This window comes from Solanum verrucosum, unplaced genomic scaffold (assembly GCF_900185275.1).
Source record: "Solanum verrucosum unplaced genomic scaffold, falcon-dt-bn FXZP01000263.1, whole genome shotgun sequence".
Classification (NCBI taxonomy): domain Eukaryota; kingdom Viridiplantae; phylum Streptophyta; class Magnoliopsida; order Solanales; family Solanaceae; genus Solanum; species Solanum verrucosum.
Window position 1 is genome coordinate 73,405 of NW_026020353.1, and position 19,908 is coordinate 93,312.

Consider the following 19,908-nt stretch of genomic DNA (forward strand, 5'->3'; position numbering starts at 1 on the left):
AAGGATCAATAAATTAAGGCCTAATTATCTGGATTATAGCAAACGCAATAACCCAAGACCAACCCATGATCGCAATCCCCAATTTAGGGCTTTTTCCACCATTAGCTTCAAATCAAAACCTCCCCCCAGTAATAATTACCCAAGAATCTAAATTCTACGGATTGAAAAATGGAGTAGGGGAGTAAAATACTTTCCTTTAGTGCTACAAGAGGTGGAAAACCTTCAAGCAATATCCCTGGTTCGTCTCTTAGCTCTCAAGAACGAAATTTGTAGAAAACAATGGTTTTGGGGTTTAATCCCAACTTATGTCTTGACTAGCCCACCGTAGAGGGACCCAACCTACCACAGCGGCCCTACCTTGGTGGAAATAATCCTGCCCCAGTGCCTTACACGTAGACAGAGAGTCATAAATTGAGTCTCAAACCCCCATTTCACAACACACCTTCAACCCATGACGTTCAAAGACTATCATTTCACACTAAGATTAGTTTCACTCGCCCGAATTTGATTTCGTAAAGTCGTACGGGTTCCTTAATGTTTAGCTATCTACTCATGTAATCAAATTCATTATTAAATCTCTCATTCATTATCAGATTTCCCTAGACCTCGCATGACTCAGATTTTGTCCAAATTTGGACTAGGCTAGGAATTTTCAAATCACAACTCAAAAGTTTTTTTGCCCAAATTCTTTCCTCGTTGGCTTTTCTATAACGACGGGAACTGGTCGTTCCATTATGAATTATTTCTTTTAATATGTATGCAATTTTATAAATTGCCCAAAATATATATACATATATATATCAACAATACGACATAATAAAGATCACAAACGTCATGTAGTGATATATTTATCTTTTCAATTAGTAAATGTTAAACAACTCACATTTCAAATGTTATATTGATTTGTATTGGATTTATTTAACAAATAACAAGTCTCTCTAAATAATAAAATTTGTATGGTAATTTATTTAAATAAATTTACTAGTACAAATATAAAACATAAAACATAGAAAATAAAGAAAATTGTTAAAAGGATTTGAGAGGTATATCTTTACACAGATTAATACCATGGTATTAAATTTTATGTATTTCTATATCACCAAATGTAAGGTATTAGTTAGACATTATATACCATGTAGGGTGTATAACTAATCCATGAATTATTTATACATAGACATAACATTAAAATGAGTACGAGAAAATGTATTTTTGAGATTGTGATCATTAAAGAAGAGTTACCGTTTGCCATAATTGGAAATTTTACTTATTGTTGGTTAGAACTACAAGAGACTTGTAAAATTAGTCCTTTATGGTGTGAGATTCAAGTCAGAGTATAAGGTAGGATTCTTGAGTGATACACACATCCTAATTCGCCTTACCATTATGTAAGATTATGTACATGTCATGTCAAAACCACTATATTTTTGAAGGCTAAATACGGGTATACTTTTAAATGCACTCTAAAGTGGGAAACTTAGTTCAACCCAGAGGTGGAAACTTCTACTGTCTTTGCATGGATCTGATCTTTTCCATCCCTATCACCTTTTTTTTCATTAAAGAATTCTTGTTTATGATGGCCAAAGTAGCGGGAAAATCGTTACATGTTGACATGGTTATAATAAGAAAATCTAGACCTAGTTGTGTCAAGGTAAAAGTTGAAGTCGACATATTGAATGAGTTTCCCAACTGGATCAATGTTGGAGTTAAGAAGACATCTTCTGAAGAAATATTCTCAACATGGATAAAAATCTTATGCGATTACAATATTGCAAACTTCAAGATGGAGGCATGATTTATGTCGAAGGGGTTCGAAAAGATAAGTAAACATACTAGTAGTATTCACAAATGAATGGATCGGGGCAGGTCAAATATAAACGGATCGGATTCGATATAAGAAACTAAATAAAATTCAACTCTACCTCAACACAAACAATAAAATCGAGGATGTATGTGTAACAACCCAAAAATTTCTAAGTTAAGACCCGAACTATTTTTCATATACATGTAGGGTCAAATAGGGTGATTCTTCAATTGCCCATATATGTGTAAAGGTAAATTATTTAGTATGAGAATGTTTTTGGATATAAATTAAGGTCACTAGAAGCTCATAGCACAAAGTTGAATTGAAAGTTTTCTAACCGATTAAGTTTTGATGTAAGATTTTCTTTGGGTCAACTTCAAATGACCATATCTCTTTGAATACAAAGAGTTAAATGACCCATAACCTATCAAATTAAAGGTATTTGAATTTTCTTTCCAACGCCACCAATTTGGCAACTAAATTACCTACGAATTTTGTAAATTTGCAAGTACTAATTACCTACGAAGGTTTTTCCATCAGATTTTAATTGGCCAAATAATTCGCAGGTAAACAAATTACTTGGGGATTTTACTATATTATCCCTATGAAAATCCCCAGGTAATCAACACTTTTCTTGTAGTGTGTGTCATGGCTTTGTTGAGGATATTATAGTGACAACAATAATATAATAAAAATAAGCTTTCAAAGGATTAATTTTACAACTTATTTCATTCGTGTGACTAATTAGTTAGCAATTGATCTAGTGCAAGCATCCAAGTATATTTGTTGAAATTATTTATGATTTGGTAAAGGGTAAAAAATATCCTTAATTATGTAAAATTGAATGAAAATGTCATTGCTTAATAGTTTCATTTAAAAGTACCTTTATAGTTAAAAAAAAAGGGAAGTTTAAAGATGATACTCATCCATAAGACCATAACTAGGGACTAGCACATCATATTTATCCCACAAATTTATTTTCTTACGCTAGAGAAATAGGCAATGTGTGCTTAAGTTTTTTTATTGAGCAAAAGTGACACAATTAGATTAGTAATTAATGAGTTGAAATTCATCTTCACTTGTTTTTAAATTTTTTTCTTTCCTTTTTTTTTTAGATAAATATCAAAAATACACCTAAACTATCTCATTTTTTTGAGTTTCATACTTAAACTATTGAGAATGTAAGTTTTATACCTTTACTATCACTTATTAGTTTGAAAAGCACACCCCTCTCTTTTATTACATTATCTTCATGGTCTGTGTACCACACTCTCTCTTTTATTTGAAAAAAATTGTCACACATCACACTCCACATGGACAAAACATTTCACCTTGACAAAAAACAAATAAATTATTAGCTTAGTTTAAATTAAATATTAAAGAATTAATAACCCAAAATAATAATATTTTTCTTACCCCACTCTCATCACTTCCTCTCACCGTACCGGAGTACCCCCCTCCCCCCTGCCATTTTTTTGTTTTTTTTTTGTTTATAAAAGTATTTAATTTTTTTTCTTCTTCTCCCCTTACCCTTCAAATTAGATATTATTTTATTTTTTAATATAAATAAAATAATATCAATTTTTTTTGGAATGAGTGCGTGGTTTGGGGGGTGGGGGAGGGAAAGGGAGGGGCTGAAGTATGAAATTTTGAAAAATATTTTATAAAAGAAATTTTAAAAAATAAAAGGACGGGGGATTTCCGCATGGGGGGGGGGGGAGGGAGGTGGTGGAGTGGTGTAAGAAAAATAATTTTTTTGGGATATTAATACTTTAGTCTTTAATTTTTAATTAATATTATTAGTTTATTATTTAATTTTTGTCAAGGTAAAATAATTTATACATGTGAAATTTCATGTGTCAATGTTTGTGAAAATAAAAGAGAATGTATTACACACACCACTGAGGTGTGTTTCGCATACTGATAAGTGATAGTTTAGGCATGAAACTCACACTCTCAATTATTTAGGTATGAAACTTAAAAAAAGTATATAGTTTAGGTGTGTTTTTTAATGCTTCATCTCTTTTTTTAAAAAAAACATTTAGACCCATGTTATATAAAATTCTAATTATCTGTATTAGGGAGTGAAACAAAGTGGGAACAACCACCACGATAGTTGATTTTGGCGTAAAAATATATCAATCAATCCATGCCCATAATAAAATCAAGGTGTAGCATCTCTAGTTCTATCAAGTCTATATGGGTCTAATGACCAACAATCTCTACTATACACCTCGGTAAAGCCACTTGGGAATAAAAGAGTCACCAACTAGGGCAGATATTGTTGGGTTTGAAAGAATCAAAGCATCATGCGGAAGCTTACAGTTGCAAATATGTAACGACTTTTTCCCACCGTTAAAGAAAAGTCAATAGGGGAAAATTTGGGGCTGGAAAAACTTTTTCGTAGTATTTGGATTTTCCCAACCTAGTCCAGATTTGGACGAAATCGAAGTCTTTGAGGTGAAGGGAAATGTGGTAACAACCAAGTGAATTATTTATGATTTTGATTACATGAGTAGTTAGATAACTCGTTAAGGAATTCGTACGAGTTTACAAAATTGAATCGGGCGAGTAAAACTCTCAGAATCAATCTTAGCGTAAATGTCATTTTCTGAGTATTGTTGGTTAGAAGTGTGTTATGAAATGGGGATTTTGGAATTCTTTAATTAGCTCACTGTCTCGCGTAACCCCCTTTGGCACTGGGTTTGCCGCTCTGGTGGGGTCCCTACAGCGGGGTGACGGTCGTTGCGGTTGCCTCGACATGAATTAAAGTCATTAATAAACCCCTAAACGACCTCATTATGCACTTTTCAATTTTTAGAGCTAAGGAACGAACCATTCTTGAGGCTAAAGATAAGATTTTTACTCCTCGAATCCATTTTTCGATACGTAGAATGTAATAGAATGGGTGAATATTGATGGGGGAGGGTTTTGTTATAGGTTCTATGGTGGAAACAACCCTAATTTGGATAATTGGGATCATGAGTTTGATCTAGGGTTCATAGAATTGTTAGTAATTCGGGTAATTAGTGGTTGTTTATTGATTCCCGTATTTTATTAATTTTTTGTAGAGCAAGAACAAGGGAAAAGAATTCGGAAAGGGAAGGATCAAGTTTCTTATGGTTTCAAGCTTGTTTCGAGGTAGGAGATGGTTGTGATTTTATGATTGTGTGATGTATGTTTGTTCTTGCTTCATTATGATACGTGTATATGTATGAATGTTGCAATGTTGATCACTCTTGTTGTAAATGAGATAGATGAATGATGATTGCCATGAAATCATGACTTAAATGTATGATCTTGATGATATACTTGTGATTGTAATTGTGGTGTGTTGAATGGATAGGTTGCCACGTTTAGGCATAACTAACTTGGATTGATTGTCACGTTCCGGCATAACTATGGGATCGGTTGCCATGTTCCAGCATAATTATGGGATCGGATACCACGTTCTGGTATACTAATTGTTTGGGTTTGGGTTCCATGAGAGGACTAATGATTTGATATAAATGTGAAGTTGTTCGTTGTTCGTTGTTCGTAAATGTTGATAATATTGTGTATGTTGATATATATGCATGTGATTATAATGTTGTCTTGACTTGCTTATGTTGCACTTAGTGGGATAACCGTATGATCCTACCAGTACACTGTGGTTGTGTACCGATACTGCACTTGCTCTTATTTTTGTTGAGTATAGGGCATCTTGAAGCGGCTACTGATAGAACCCACTTAAGAGATCAGTGATCATTTGAATTCAAGGGTGAGTCAATTCTTTCGGGCTGCCATAGGTTCTCTTTTGTCTATGTCCACTATTTTCGAACTTAGACTATGTTCTAGTTAGTTTATTAGATTGGGGTTGCATCCCTTCTTGTTTAGACTTGGTTCATTATTAGATGTTTTGGTACATAGACTTTCAGGTTCTAGGTTATTTCTTTCGCATTGTTAGTTGTTAGATCTTTTGTTGAAGTTTATGGGATCAGTTTTAACTATTATTTCTGCTTTCATATACTTAAATGCCTTAGTTTTTAGATTAGTTGCTTGGTTTGGGTTGTAGTGGTGGTTCTCCCGCCGGAGTGTTAGTGTGGGTGCCAATCACGATGGTCTGGGTCGTGACAAAGTTGGTCTCAGAGCCTAGGTTCGTTGATCTCAATGTACCAAAATGAGTCTAGTAGAGTCTAGCGAAACAGTATGGGAACGCCTTTACTTTTCTTCCAGAGGCTATAGGACCTTAGGAAATCTCTATATTTTCTCGTGTCTCCTTTCGTGGTAGGAATGTATTCCAATTGGTATCTAACCTCTTTCACTCTTCTGTCCGCAGATGGTTAATGTTAGATTCAATGGCATCAGGCCCGTAGCTCCCGTCAATGCTCTGGTTGAGGAATCTACAGCAAGAGGTCGCGGTCGAGGAAGAGGTAAAGGAAGAGCTAGGGGTAGAGGTCATGGAAGAGTAGCGCCTATAGGAAATGGAGCTCTTGCTGAGAATGCTCGTATGAATGAGAACCCTCATGTGCATCATGAAGAGATTGAAGAGGAGAATGTTGATGTTGAAGATGTTGAGTATGTGGGAAAAGAGGAATGGGTGCAGACTGGGACTACAGGTGTTCCTCATTTGGATCTAGTGTTCGCTCAATAGATTATGTCATTCTTAAAGGGATTGGTTGGTCCGGGAGTACTTCCTTCTACTGAAGCAGCTCAAGCTCCTACTAATCCTCATATTGCTAGCATTGCGCCCAAGGTGAGTAGGATGGAGGTAATGATGCTTTCATCCGTCCTTTGTTGGGTTCTGGTATGACTGGTAATGAGCATGAAATGTTGACTAAGTTTCTAAAGCTAAAGCCTCCTATGTTTCTTGGTGTGGATAATGAGGATGCTTATGAGTTCATTCTAAATTGCTATGAGAGGCTTTATAAACTGGGTATTGTTCATCAGCATGGAGTTGAGTTTGTGTCCTTCCAACTTCAAGGTGAGGCTAAGCAGTGGTGGAGAGCTTATATGGAATGCAGATCTTCTACTTTACCTCCACTTACTTGGACCCAGTTTCATGCTCTATTTCTAGAGAAAAATGTTCCTAGGACTTTGAGGGATCACAAGAAGGATGAGTTCATGGCTTTGGAGCAAGGTGGTATGATTGTGGCTGCTTATAAGGCCAAGTTCCATGTTTTGTCTAGATATGCTACTCAATTGGTGACTACTGAGGAAGAGAGAATTTGGTTATTTATTAGAGGATTAAATTCTGAGTTGCAAGTATTATCTATTGATATGACTTCTGCACGGAGAAGCTTTAATGAGGTCACAGACTATGTTCAGAAAGTGGATGGGGTGAGGAGAGACGGTTAAGCTAAGGCATGGGAAAAAAGGGCCAAGAACTCGGGTAACTTTCAAGGTTCTTATTCCAAGGGTCCGGGATGCCAACGCTTGCGGCCAAGCCAATTCAGTCTGGTATGGCCGCCTATACAAGTTGTTAATCGGAAACTCCATCTCATAATTTTCAGGATATCTAGGGAGTTATGCCTTCGACGGGCGGCGGACCATCTGTTGATCGTACTTGTTACAACTGTGGGGAACCTGGGCATATGAAGAGAGATTGTCCCCACCGACGTGTGTTAGATTCCGTGCAGTAGCAGTCTAGATCATTAGTGGGGAATGGTAATAATGGTAAAGGGCATCCATAAGGTGGGCAAGGAGTTAATCAGCGAGGCGGTGGAGGTAGAGGAAATGGTAATTAAGGCAAAGATAATGTACGACCAGGCGGGGAAGTGGTTCGTCAAGATGATAGGGCTCAGTGGTATGCCTTTTCGGGCAAGAATGAGGAAAAAGCATCTGACGCAGTGATCACAAGTCCTATTCTTGTCTGTGACTGTATGGCTAATGTGTTGTTTGATCCGGGTTGTACTTATTCTTCTGTATCTGTGCGGTTTGCCTCAGAGTTTGATATGATTTGTGATATACTTGATGCCCTATCCATGTTTTTACCCTAGTTGGAAAGTCAGTCATAGTTACCCATGTCTATCGTGCTTGCCCTATTTTGTTTATGGGTTTTCAGACTTAGGGTGATTTGGTGATTTTGGATATGATTGACTTTGACATAATCTTAGGTATGACTTGGTTGTCCCCCTATTATGTTGTGCTTAATTGTAATACTAAGTCTGTAACTCTAGAACTTCCGGGAAGGGAAAAATTAGAGTGGGAAGGAGTGTACAAGCCTAAGTGAACTAAGATCATATCCTTCATTCGTGCTAAGAAATTGATAGGACTGGGTTGTTTGGCTAATTTGGCTCATATTCGGGATATTGAGATTGAGGCTCCATCAATTGGGTCTATTCTTGTAGTGTCATAATTTATAGAAGTGTTTCCTAATGATTTGTCTAGTATGCCTCTGGATAGAGATATAGATTTCTACATTGATTTAGAGTCTGGTACGCGCCCTATTTCTATTCCTATATATCACATGGCTCCGATAGAATTAAGAGAACTTAAGGCACGAATCCAAAAGCTTTTTGATAAGGGATTTATTCGTACTAGTGCTTCCACATGGGGTGCTCCAATTTTGTGTGTTAAGAAAAAAATGGTAGTGTGAGAATGTGTATAACTTACCGGCAATTAAATAGGGTCACTATTCAAAACAAGTACCCTTTGCCTCAAATATATGATATTTTTGACCGATTGCCAGGTGCATCGATTTTCTCTAAGATTGATCTAAGATCCGGTTACCATCAATTGAAAATTAGGCATGAGGATGTGCCCAAGACGGCGTTTAGAACTCGCTATGGGCACTATGAATTTTTGGTTATGTCTTTTGGTTTGACCAATGCGCCTGCAGCTTTTATGAGTTTAATGAATCGGGGGTGTTCAAGCCATTTCTTGATTCTTTCGTCATAGTCTTTATTGATGATATTTTGGTCTATTCGAAAAGTGAGGCAGAGCTTGCCAACCATCTTCGTAGTGTTTTGGGTGTTCTTGGAAAGCAAAAGGTATATTCTAAATTCTCTAAGTGTGAATTTTGGTTGAAATCGGTTGCATTTTTTGTGCATGTGGTTTCAAAAGAAGGGATAATGGTAGATCCTCAAAAGATTGAGGGGGTTAAAAATTGGGTTCGACCAAGTTATGTGACGGAAGTTATGAGTTTTATGGGGCTCGCTAGCTACTATCATCGATTTGTGAAAAAAATTGCTTCCATTGCCACTCATTTGACTAATTTGACCAAAAAGGAGATACCATTTGAATGGACTGAAAAAATGTGAGGAGAGCTTTCAAAAGCTCAAGACCCTTTTGACCACCGCACCTATTCTCGCATTACCGGTTGAAGGTAAAGATTTTATTATTTATTGTGATACTTCTCATTATGGATTGTTGTGTTGATGCAGGATAAGAATGTTATAGATTATGCCCCGCGTCAATTGAAGGTACATGAGAGGAATTATCCAACACATGATTTGGAGTTGGCAGCGGTAGTGTTTGCTCTTAAGATTTGGTAGCATTACCTCTATGGTGTTAAGTGTGAAGTGTTTACTGATCATCGTAGCTTGCATCATGTGTTCACTAAAAAGGATCTGAATTTGAGGCAGCGAAGGTGGATGGAGTTACTTAAAGGTTATGATGTGACCATTCAATACCATCCGTGCAATTCTAATGTGGTGGCAGATGCTTTGAGTTGAAAAACGGTGAGTATAGTTAGTTTAGCTTGCTTGAGTATAACCAAGCGACTTTTGGCTAAGGAAATTCAGACCTTAGAGTCTAAGTTCATGTTGTTGGGCATCTTAGAAAGAGGTGGGGTGTTAGCTAGCATTGAAGTAATGGCCACATTCATTGAGGAGATCAAGGCCAAATGATTTGAGGATGAGAATTTTGAGGAGCTTAGAAAGAAGACTGCGATTGGTAAGGCACAAGAGACCACTCTTGATGCAGATGGAGTACTCAATTTTAAAGGGATAATATGTGTTCCTAGAGTAGATGACTTGATTGAGAAATTGTGGGTAGAATCTCATGGTTCGCGATATTCTATTCATCCGGGTGTGAACAAGATGTATAGAGATCTGAAGCGAATTTATTGGTGGCCGGACATGAAGAAAGACATAGCGGAGTTTGTGGCAAAGTGTCAAACTTGTCAACAAGTGAAGTATGAACATCAAAGGCCTGCAGGTTTACTTTAAAGAATGCCAATTTCGGAATGGAAGTGCGAAAGAATAGCCATGGATTTTGTTGTTGGTCTTCCCAAGACTTTGGGGAAGTTTGATTCCATTTGGGTAATGGTTGACAAATTGACTAAGTCAACCCATTTTATTCTGGTAAGAATAGATTATAATGCTGAACAATTGGCTAAAGTTTATGTGAAAGAGATAGTAAGGTTGCATGGAGTGCCCCTCTCTATTATCTCAGACCGTGGTACTCAATTCACATCCAAGTTTTGGAGGAAATTGCAGGATGAATATGGCACATAACTCACTTTTAGTACAGCCTTCCATCCACAGACAGACGGGCAGTCAGAGACGACTATTCAAGTGTTAGAAGACATGTTGAGGGCATGTGTGCTTGACTTTGGATGGCATTGGGATAAATTCATACCTTTTTGTGAGTTCTCCTATAATAATAGTTATCACTCCAACATAGATATGCCTCCATTTGAGGCACTCTATGGGAGGGGATGTAGATCATCCACAGGATGGTTTAAGGCTGCAGATGTGAAACCTTTGGGGGTAGATTTAATGAAGGATGCTCAAGATAAGGTGAGGAGTATTCAAGTTAAGCTTTTAGCCCCCCAGAGTAGACAAAAGAAGTATGCAGATCATAATGTATGAGACATGGCGTTTCAAACCGGTGAGAATTTTCTTCTTAAGGTATCACCCATGAAAGGGGTGATGAGATTTGGTATGAAAGGTATGCTAAGTCTTCGATACATCAGCCCATTTGAGATTCTTCAATGTGTGGGACTGGTAGCGTATAGATTGGCCTTACCTCCTAATTTATCTGGAGTTCATCTAGTATTTCGTGATTCCATGTTGAAGAGATATCATGGTGACGGGGGTTATATCAATAAGTAGGACTCAATTGTGTTAGACAAGGCCTCCAATATGATGAGGAATCGATTGCAATTCTTGATCGTGATGTGCGCAAGTTGAGGACCAATGAGATTAAGTCCGTGAAAGTTCAATGGAAGCATCGTCCAGTTGAGGAAGCTACTTGGGAAACCGAGAGGGACCTCATTATAAGTCCGTGAAAGTTTAACGCTAGGTTTTGCCTCTCAGCCAGGGCCGCTACAGTGGGGAGACAGTCGCAGTGGCGGGCTCGACGCGAATTAAAGTCGTTAATAAACCCATAAACGACCTCATTATACACTTTTAGACTTTTAGAGCTAAGGAACGAACCCCAAGCGACTCCTACTCATTGTTCACCATTCTTAAGGCTAAAGATAAGCTTTTCACACCCCGAATCCATTTTCGATCCGTAGAACGTAGTAGAATGGGTGAATATTGATGGGGGAGGGTTTTGTCATAGATTCTATAGTGGAAACAACCCTAATTTGGATAATTGGGATAATGGGTATGATCTAGGGTTCATAGATTTGTTAGTAATTCGGATAATTAGTGGTTGTTTATTGATTTCTGTATTTTATTGATAGTTTGTAGACCAAGAACAAGCGAAACGAATCCGGAAAGGGAAGGATCAAGTTCCTTAGGGTTTCAAGCTTGTTTCGAGGTAGGTTATGGTTGTGATTCCATGATTGTGTGATGTATGTTTTTTCATGCTTCATTATGATACGTGTATATGTATGAATGTTGCAATGTTGATCACACTTGTTGTAAATGAGATAGACGAATGATGATTACCACGACATCATGACTTAAATGTATGATTTTGATGATATACTTGTGATTTTGATTGTGGTGTGTTGAATGGATCGGTTGTCACGTTCTGGCATAACAAACTTGGATCGGTTTCCATGTTCCAGCATAACTATTGGATCGATTGCCATTTTTCGACATAGTTATGGGATCGATTACCAGATTCCGATATCCTAACTGTTGGGGTTTGGGTTCCATGAGAGGACCAACGATTGATATAAATGTGAAGTTGTTCGTTGTTCGTAAATGTTGACAATATTATATATGTTGATATATATGCATGCGATTATAATGTTGTATTGACTTTCTTATGTTGCACTTAGTGGGATAGCCGCATGATCCTACCAGTACACTGTGGTTATGTACTGATACCGCACTTGCTCTTACTTTTGTTGACTACAGGGCTTCTTCAAGTGGCTTCTAACAGAAATCGCTTAGGAGATCAGTGATCGTTTGAATTCAAGGGTGAGCCAATTCTTCCGGGCTGCCATTGGTTCTCTTTTGTCTATGTCCACCATTTCTGAACTTAGACTATGTTCTAGTTAGTTGATTAGTTCATTAGATCGGGGTTGCATCCCTTCTTGCTTAGACTTGGTTCATTGTTATATGTTTTGGTACATTGACTTTCAGGTTCTAGGTTATTTCTTCTGCATTGTTAGTTGTTAGATCTTTTGTTGAAGTTTATGGGAACTTCAATTTTAGCTATTATTTTTGCTTTCCTATACTTAAATGCCTTAGTTTTTAGATCAGATGCTTGATATTGATTGTAGTAGTGGTTCTCCCACCGGAATGCTAGTGTGGCTGCCAATCATGATGGTCTGGGTCGTGACAAAATAATATTGGCGAGAAATAAATGAAAAAAACTTACTAAAAATGAAAATATTATTATATGATTTGGCCAATTAGCCTACATATTTTTCAAAAACCAATAAAAAACATAAAAATTATAGACAGAAAACCTCTCCATAAACAAAACTCTTAGTACCTATTTGGAAAGTCAACCTAGTAATTGAATTTTGTGTAATTGGGTGTAATTACATTGTTTGACATGTTTGGTTGGCCGTGTAATTACCTGGTCAGCAGGTAATTGAGAGTAATTGGCAAGGGGGGCTTGTGAATTCCTGGTAATTACATGGTGTAATTATAAGTGGTGATATTTTGTAAATCGATATGACTCACATTCCAATGAAGAAATATTCTGAAACCGAGGACACAATTTCTTTAATTGACGTAGAGAGGGATGTCTTAATCGACAATGTGCAGCAAATTGAGACACAAAACTAGAGCAAACAATAGACAAAGGGCCTGTTTGGCCATGCGATATGGTATCGTGATATGGAATCATGATATGGTATCATAATATGGAATCATGAGATGAAATTGAGGTTTTGTTTGGACATGCGATATGAAATTTTTGGGTTATATATTTTCTCATAAACATAAGAATCTCATAAGTTGTAAAACTATTAAAATAGTTCCAATTGTTTATTCAATCTTACCGAATAAACAAAAATTATAAAATCGCATAATAAATTATTATAAAGTTATTTGTTTCCCACTTAAGTAACTATTTTATCAAACTTTAATTAAATAAAAAAATTGAACATACATTGTAGTGAACTAGTCTTAATATAATCCCCCCACATAATAATGACAATTTCCTCACGTTGAACTTGCATTTCTCGATCATGTGACCGAGAAGACGAACCAACATTGTTGCCTTGAGTCATTATTTGGTTAATATCATCCGCAACTATATTTTCATGATCATAGACCATAAATATTCCATTACTCCTTTTCACAAATAATTATATAACACTACACAAGCTATGATAATTTTCACTTGTGTGTTAATATCATAGTGGTTCATGCCTTGTTTCAATATTTTGCTATTTTTCCAAGCTCCAAAAGTCCGTGGGGTTTTTTTAACAAAATATAAACTTGTGGATCAATTTTTGTGTTAAGAAAATCTCAAATCATGATATGGTATTCCCATATAATTCCATATCATGGTTTTTGGAGAATATGGAATCACATCTCATGCTATGGAATCGTGATATAGAATCAGCGTAAATTCGAATGTCCAAATGTTGATTCCATCTCATGATACCATATCGTGATATGGTATCGCATGGCCAAACACCTACTAAGATTCCCACTCATCAAGGATGTACATATCATCATATACATGTCATTTACCAATAATTACTTGATTTGTCTTAAGATCACGAAACAGGCAATGATCGAGAAAAAATAAAATATAACAATTAAGGTATTTGTATTTACGGACAAAGATCAAATAAAATATCAATTTTGATAGGCTTAACACATATGATAGGGCAATAAAGGAGGTTGACTTAACAATTCCAAATCCAACACTTGTACAAATAGTTCAATCAGCTACAGTGACCAGAAAGGGAGCTTTGTTGGATTGAATGCTAGAAAAATGTATTGGAATTAATAGTTATATTATTTGTGCACCTAAATCAATCACCCATTCATTTGAAGAGGTGATACGATATCTTTCATCTAACTTAGCAATTTTAATAGCCGAAGTGAATTTATTCAATGATTCTTGATATTGAGATAATTTTGCAAACTCATGTGTTGGAATTGAAATTATTTTATCAAAAATGAATTATCCATAGTAACAAAATTCATTCTCTTATTGATCATTCTATTAATGAAATAGTAGTACCACTTATCCTAAACAAATATTTTTTAAAAGAAACCAATTTAGTAATGCAATTTCTTAAAAGAGAGTAATCAAAACCTGGATGTAATAAAGGTCAAATGCAAATCTTTGACCAATGAACAAAACTTTGTACTTTCACGATATCAGACCGAAATTTCAAGAAGACACAAACTACATATTAAAGATGAAACCAAGAAATACCAAATATCAATCTAAAACACAATAAAATAATTTACCAAACTCCTTAGATGTTGGAGACAATAACCAGATCTGTTAGCCGAAAACAAGTGACTTTCTCGAATGATGGTGGGAAATAACAATAGATGACAGAAAAAAAAGATCGACATAAAGCAACCCCAATCTAGACAGATATAGCAGTTGCCTTCACACACACGTCGAGAAAGTGTGAATAGAATGTAGTCACCGAAATGTGAGACTCACTAGGATAATTTTAATGTAATAGTCATAAAAAAATTACTATTAACTTCTAGCGAAGAAACAATGTCTCCAGGCTATGAAGATGACTCAACTCCAACTAGGTAGGGCTAGCACAGTTGAAGCTATAACCTTGACTTTGATACCATGTTACAACAAAAGTATGGAGTAATTTCAATGTATATGAAGGAATACAGCGGTAATAATTGAGGTATAGAAAAGAATAATTAAGGTAAATAGATATCTAAATCCCTAAAAATCAGCTAGAATATTATGTACAAAAAAATATACTCCCTCTATTTGAAAAAGAATGACCTACTTTGACTTGGAATGAAGTTTAAGAAAAGATAGAGACATCTTAATCTTGTGGTTCTAAATTAAAGTTATATCAAATGTACCAAAATGTCCTTTAATTTTGTGGCCTTAAACATGCCACATAGAAAGTTAAAGTTAAAGTGTTGCAAAAAAAGGAAAGGGGTCATTCTTTTTTAAACAGACTAAAAAGGAAACTAGGCCATTCTTTTTTAAACAGAAGGAGTATAATTTTATGATTCTCTAACACATATGTTCCCGCTTTCCTATATTATGAATTCTCCCTCATTTTTTTCATTCCAAGATTTTTTTCTTTATCTAGGAGTTCATCAATTGTTGTAGTTCTTTTTTTAAAAATAAATTCAAAACTCATAAATATGGTTCAAGATATCTTTCTTATTTTTACTTATTTTATTTCGACAATGTTGTGTGTTGTTAAGCACTTTACACTACAAGAAAAACGCTTATTTAAGACCAATGTTTAGGGACGAGCTACTATTTCCCTCTCTAAAGATATATGTATTGGGACGAGATTATATTTCGGTCCTTATTTGTATATTCTATTGTGAAGATACTTAATCCGGTCTCTAAATAACATATTAATTGGTCCCAAATTCTAATTAAAAAACTTATAGCAGCGCGCCTCTTCCAGCCAAAATTTAGGCGGCAATATTTTTTTAGCTAAAAAGAAAAAACCCTGTTTTTCTAAAAGCAAATTTAGGCAAAACGTAAAAAGGAAAAAAACCCTTTGGCTTCTGGTCGCAACATTCTATAGCTCTAGTCGATCTCTGATCAACAATCGATCATTTTTCTTCTCAACTACAGTGTTCGACCCAATCTTAACATCAAACTACTTTCAATCACAACTCTGTCTTCTTCATCATCTAGTTGTTGCTCAGCTGCTCGGTGAAACAGATACAGGTTTGCTTCTCCTTCTAATCAAGTTTCTATTGTTTCGAATTCCATAAACTATATTGATGGATGTTTTACTTTTTTATTTAAGTTACTCTTCTTCTTGTTCTTCCTGTTTCGTAACATTAGATAGGTTAAAACTTTCTTAATTTGATATGTTTTCTTATGTACAATCAGTGAAATATTATTGGGTTGAGTTTGTAATAGTGACTCGATTTTGTTAACCGTTGTATGTGCCTGAAGATTCATATTTTGTATAGATTGCATAATTTATTTGGAAAGTCTAATTATTTCGCTAACAACATATACTAATTTTCTATCTTCGATGTTGATATTTTGCGAGCGAAATAAGAACTAGACCTGCTACATGTAACTTTTAAAGTAAGATATACTTACATAATTGTATGTTTCTGTTAAGTAGGCGAGGCGAGACTCGCAAACAGATGTATTGTATCTATAAGGTCCACACTTTTTCCATATAACTTATTAAGCAAGAGAAATATTCGCATGTGAAATTCTTCTTTTGCATCATATTAACTATGATAGCGAAGTCCATTTCAATTGTGCACTTATCGTATCCCTTGTCCTTTAAAATTTGTGTTGCAAACTGGGCTTCTAAAGCTTCTGCAATGTTGTGATCCTTGCATTGGAAAGGTACAACAAAGTTAAATAAGAAGTTTCCATCTGCATTTCTCGCTATACCCCCACTACCAGCCTTGCCACTTTTCAAAAAAACTACCATCGACGTTGAGTTTAATCCTTCCCTCCTCTAGTTTCTGCCAAGTGACTGTTTTGACACTCACTTTGGTCTGAGTTTTTCCACCAGTTCACAAGTATCTTTCCAGTGCTTATCTAGTTTATATAGGGGGAATGTTTTTTCCATGGCTGCTCTCAGATTCCAGCTTATTTGCTGCTCCATTGTCCATGTGTAGAATTTTTTTTGAGTGCCATATCTACATGAGCATCTTTCTTTCCATAATTACCAACATAAAACAATAGGAACCACTTGAATAATCATTCGGTGTATAGCATTTTTCCCTTTAGTTCTTCCATATTTATATGCTAGTTATTTCAGAATTTTGCAGATCTAGTATGTAAAAATTTTGAGTATTTGAACCTATAACTAGCCTTACTGCTTGCTAAATGAACATTCTCATTTTACTATTTTTGTTGCAAAAAGTTATTTTCTGCTACAACCAAGTGATCACAACAAATGACTTTCTAATATCACTTGCATAAGCTTCGAGCATGTATGTTCTCACTTGTGTTGTTGTTTATTGTGTCCCACTTTTCCTGTTGAATCTAAATCTCAACCATTCTAATGAGGTGAAGTATCTATTTATGAATTAATATGTTCATTGTTAAATAGTATGATGGCCCAATTTCTTTTATAACTACATTGTTACATATATTTCAGGTTCAATTTTTAACTTTTGACTCTTTTTGCAGGTTCAAGATGAAACCATTGAAAACTGAAATGAGGTCAGTTCTAATATGAAGAGTACTATCAGATATACATTTGTCGCTCCTGGTTCTATAGGAAAGGGACTGGCACGAAGGCTTAAATCTTTCGGTGAGAAAGGAAATACGCCATCTAAGAGTTTCTTGCCTCAATCAAGTTATCTAGTTAAAAAGTACATCAAAGAAATTGAAACAAGTAAGATATTTTGTTTTATTTTACTTTAGACATAAGCTAAATCTTTAATGACCTGAATACAAATATATCAATGGTCTATTTGAGACTAGATATGCAGTCCATGGATGTATTTCACGACCAGTGTTTTTTGCCGTCTCAAAACCATTCAGGGACGAGTTTTTTGAACTCGTCCTTATTGACCAGTAGCGACAGCACTTTCTAGGATGAGTGATGACCAAAAATTTATGGTCTCGATTGCTCGTTGGGAGCAGATTTGAACTTTCAGGTACTAGATTTCCCTTCCTTAGAAGCTGATTTTCTTGTAGTGTTAACCCTATATATACATGAACCATGATTCTCTAATCATTACTATTGTTGGCTAGATAACGAGCCATGTCAGTGAACCATTTGTAAAGGGAAAAAAGAGAAAAAATGAGGAATCTCTATCATCTTTGCCAATAAAAAATTTTCATAATTAGATTTGAAGAAGGCATAATATCCAACGTATATTTCTAATTGAATTGTAACTTCAAAAATAAAAAATTGCATGTTAAGCCCTTACTAGACCATTTATCCCACTTTCTTGAGATTTAGTTTGTTGACTATTTATATATCAGCTGAATTTTTGAACATTAGATGAGAAGATGAGTACCAATTATCCCACTTTCTGTTGCATACAGACAACTTATTTCCTGGTGTATTTCTGCCACTAGAACAGACTTGATTAACTGAAGATAGCACAATTGTACAGTTGACTACCTTGAAGATTGATTCCAAAGGAATCATTTATTAGAAAGGCTTCGGAGTAGTGTAGAACTTGATGAACAATGCAAACATAAACAAAAAAATAGAAATATATTAGAAACGTTGCTTTGTAACTTGTGGAACAATTGTTAAGTAGTTGATGTCACATGTCCTTTCAATCATGAAGGTCTGGTTCCTTTTCAAGGGGTGAATCCTTAGGGTTTTAATGGCCAAGAATCATTACCTCTTAATTTGCATTGAATGAGTAATTTAAATGACAATTAATTGTAAGTGTTGTCCGTTAACTTCTCCTTAGGGGTGACAAAAGCGTGGATTCGATCCGATTTGAATGGATTGAGTTAAAATAGATTAGATCACAATTCACACATATAAATATGGTAAATATGGATTTGGTCAAATATGGTTTGAATAAAATGGTTGTAACCCACTTTAATCTCCCAAAGCCAAAAAAACAATAAATCAAAGCTAAATTATTACTACCTCAAAGACCTACCACTGCACCCCTATATTATTATTTTTTTAAGACTAATTTTTTTCATACATTTAGACCTCCACCCCACCCCCATAAAATATAATTAAAAAGCACTTTTTTTTCAGAAAAAAAAATTCCCAACACCCTCCCCCACCCCCACCCCCCACCCACCACCCCAAAAAAAAAAAACTTAATACTTTTTTGCCAACACTACTGCCCCCACCCCAGGTAACCTCCCACCCACACCCAAAAATATTTATAAAAAAAATTCCAAATTTTTTTTTTGCCCCCACTCATCCTGTCCCCCACCCCACCCCACCCCAATTTTTTTATTTTTTTATTTTAAAAAATAAATAGTGCAATTAGATATTTTTATGATAACGAAGTGATATATGGGTATATATGGATTCTCAAGTTAACCATTTTATTTTATCCATATTTGTATGAACTTAAATAGGTTGAAGTCCATATTTACCCTCTTAAGAAAATATGAGTAATCCATTTAATTTAATATGGGGAAAATAGATTTGTTTCACTTATATGGGCCAGAATTACCACCCCTACCGTCCTCTTTCGAGTGCTTGATTCAAATTTGGTTTTATTCCTTTGGGGTTGTGTTCCTTGTTCTTTCGGTTTTTAGCTTCTTCATACTTGTCCTTCCTTTTGGGTATATAGCAAGAGTTAATGAGAAATGGAGGTAAGATGAAAAAAGGAATTTGAAAGGTTCTCTTATGCTTTATTAAAGAGGCATTTCTTCCTCATTGGTGGTGGAAAGAAAAATTGAAGTGTTTAAATAGAGAACACTTCTATTAGTTGTTAAAAGGGTTGGAAAGAGGGACCCCCCTCGCGCTGTCGTCATCACCGCTCACTCGTCTTTGGCTATGGAAAATGATCGATCGAGAGAGAGATTTAAAATATTTTTCCCATTTTATGTGAATTTCCCACCGTTGGAGATGACTGTTCTGAAAGGTTACAACTTTCAGGAACGACCATGACCATTTGAAAGGTTGCAAACTTTCATGAATGATCATATGGTTTCTT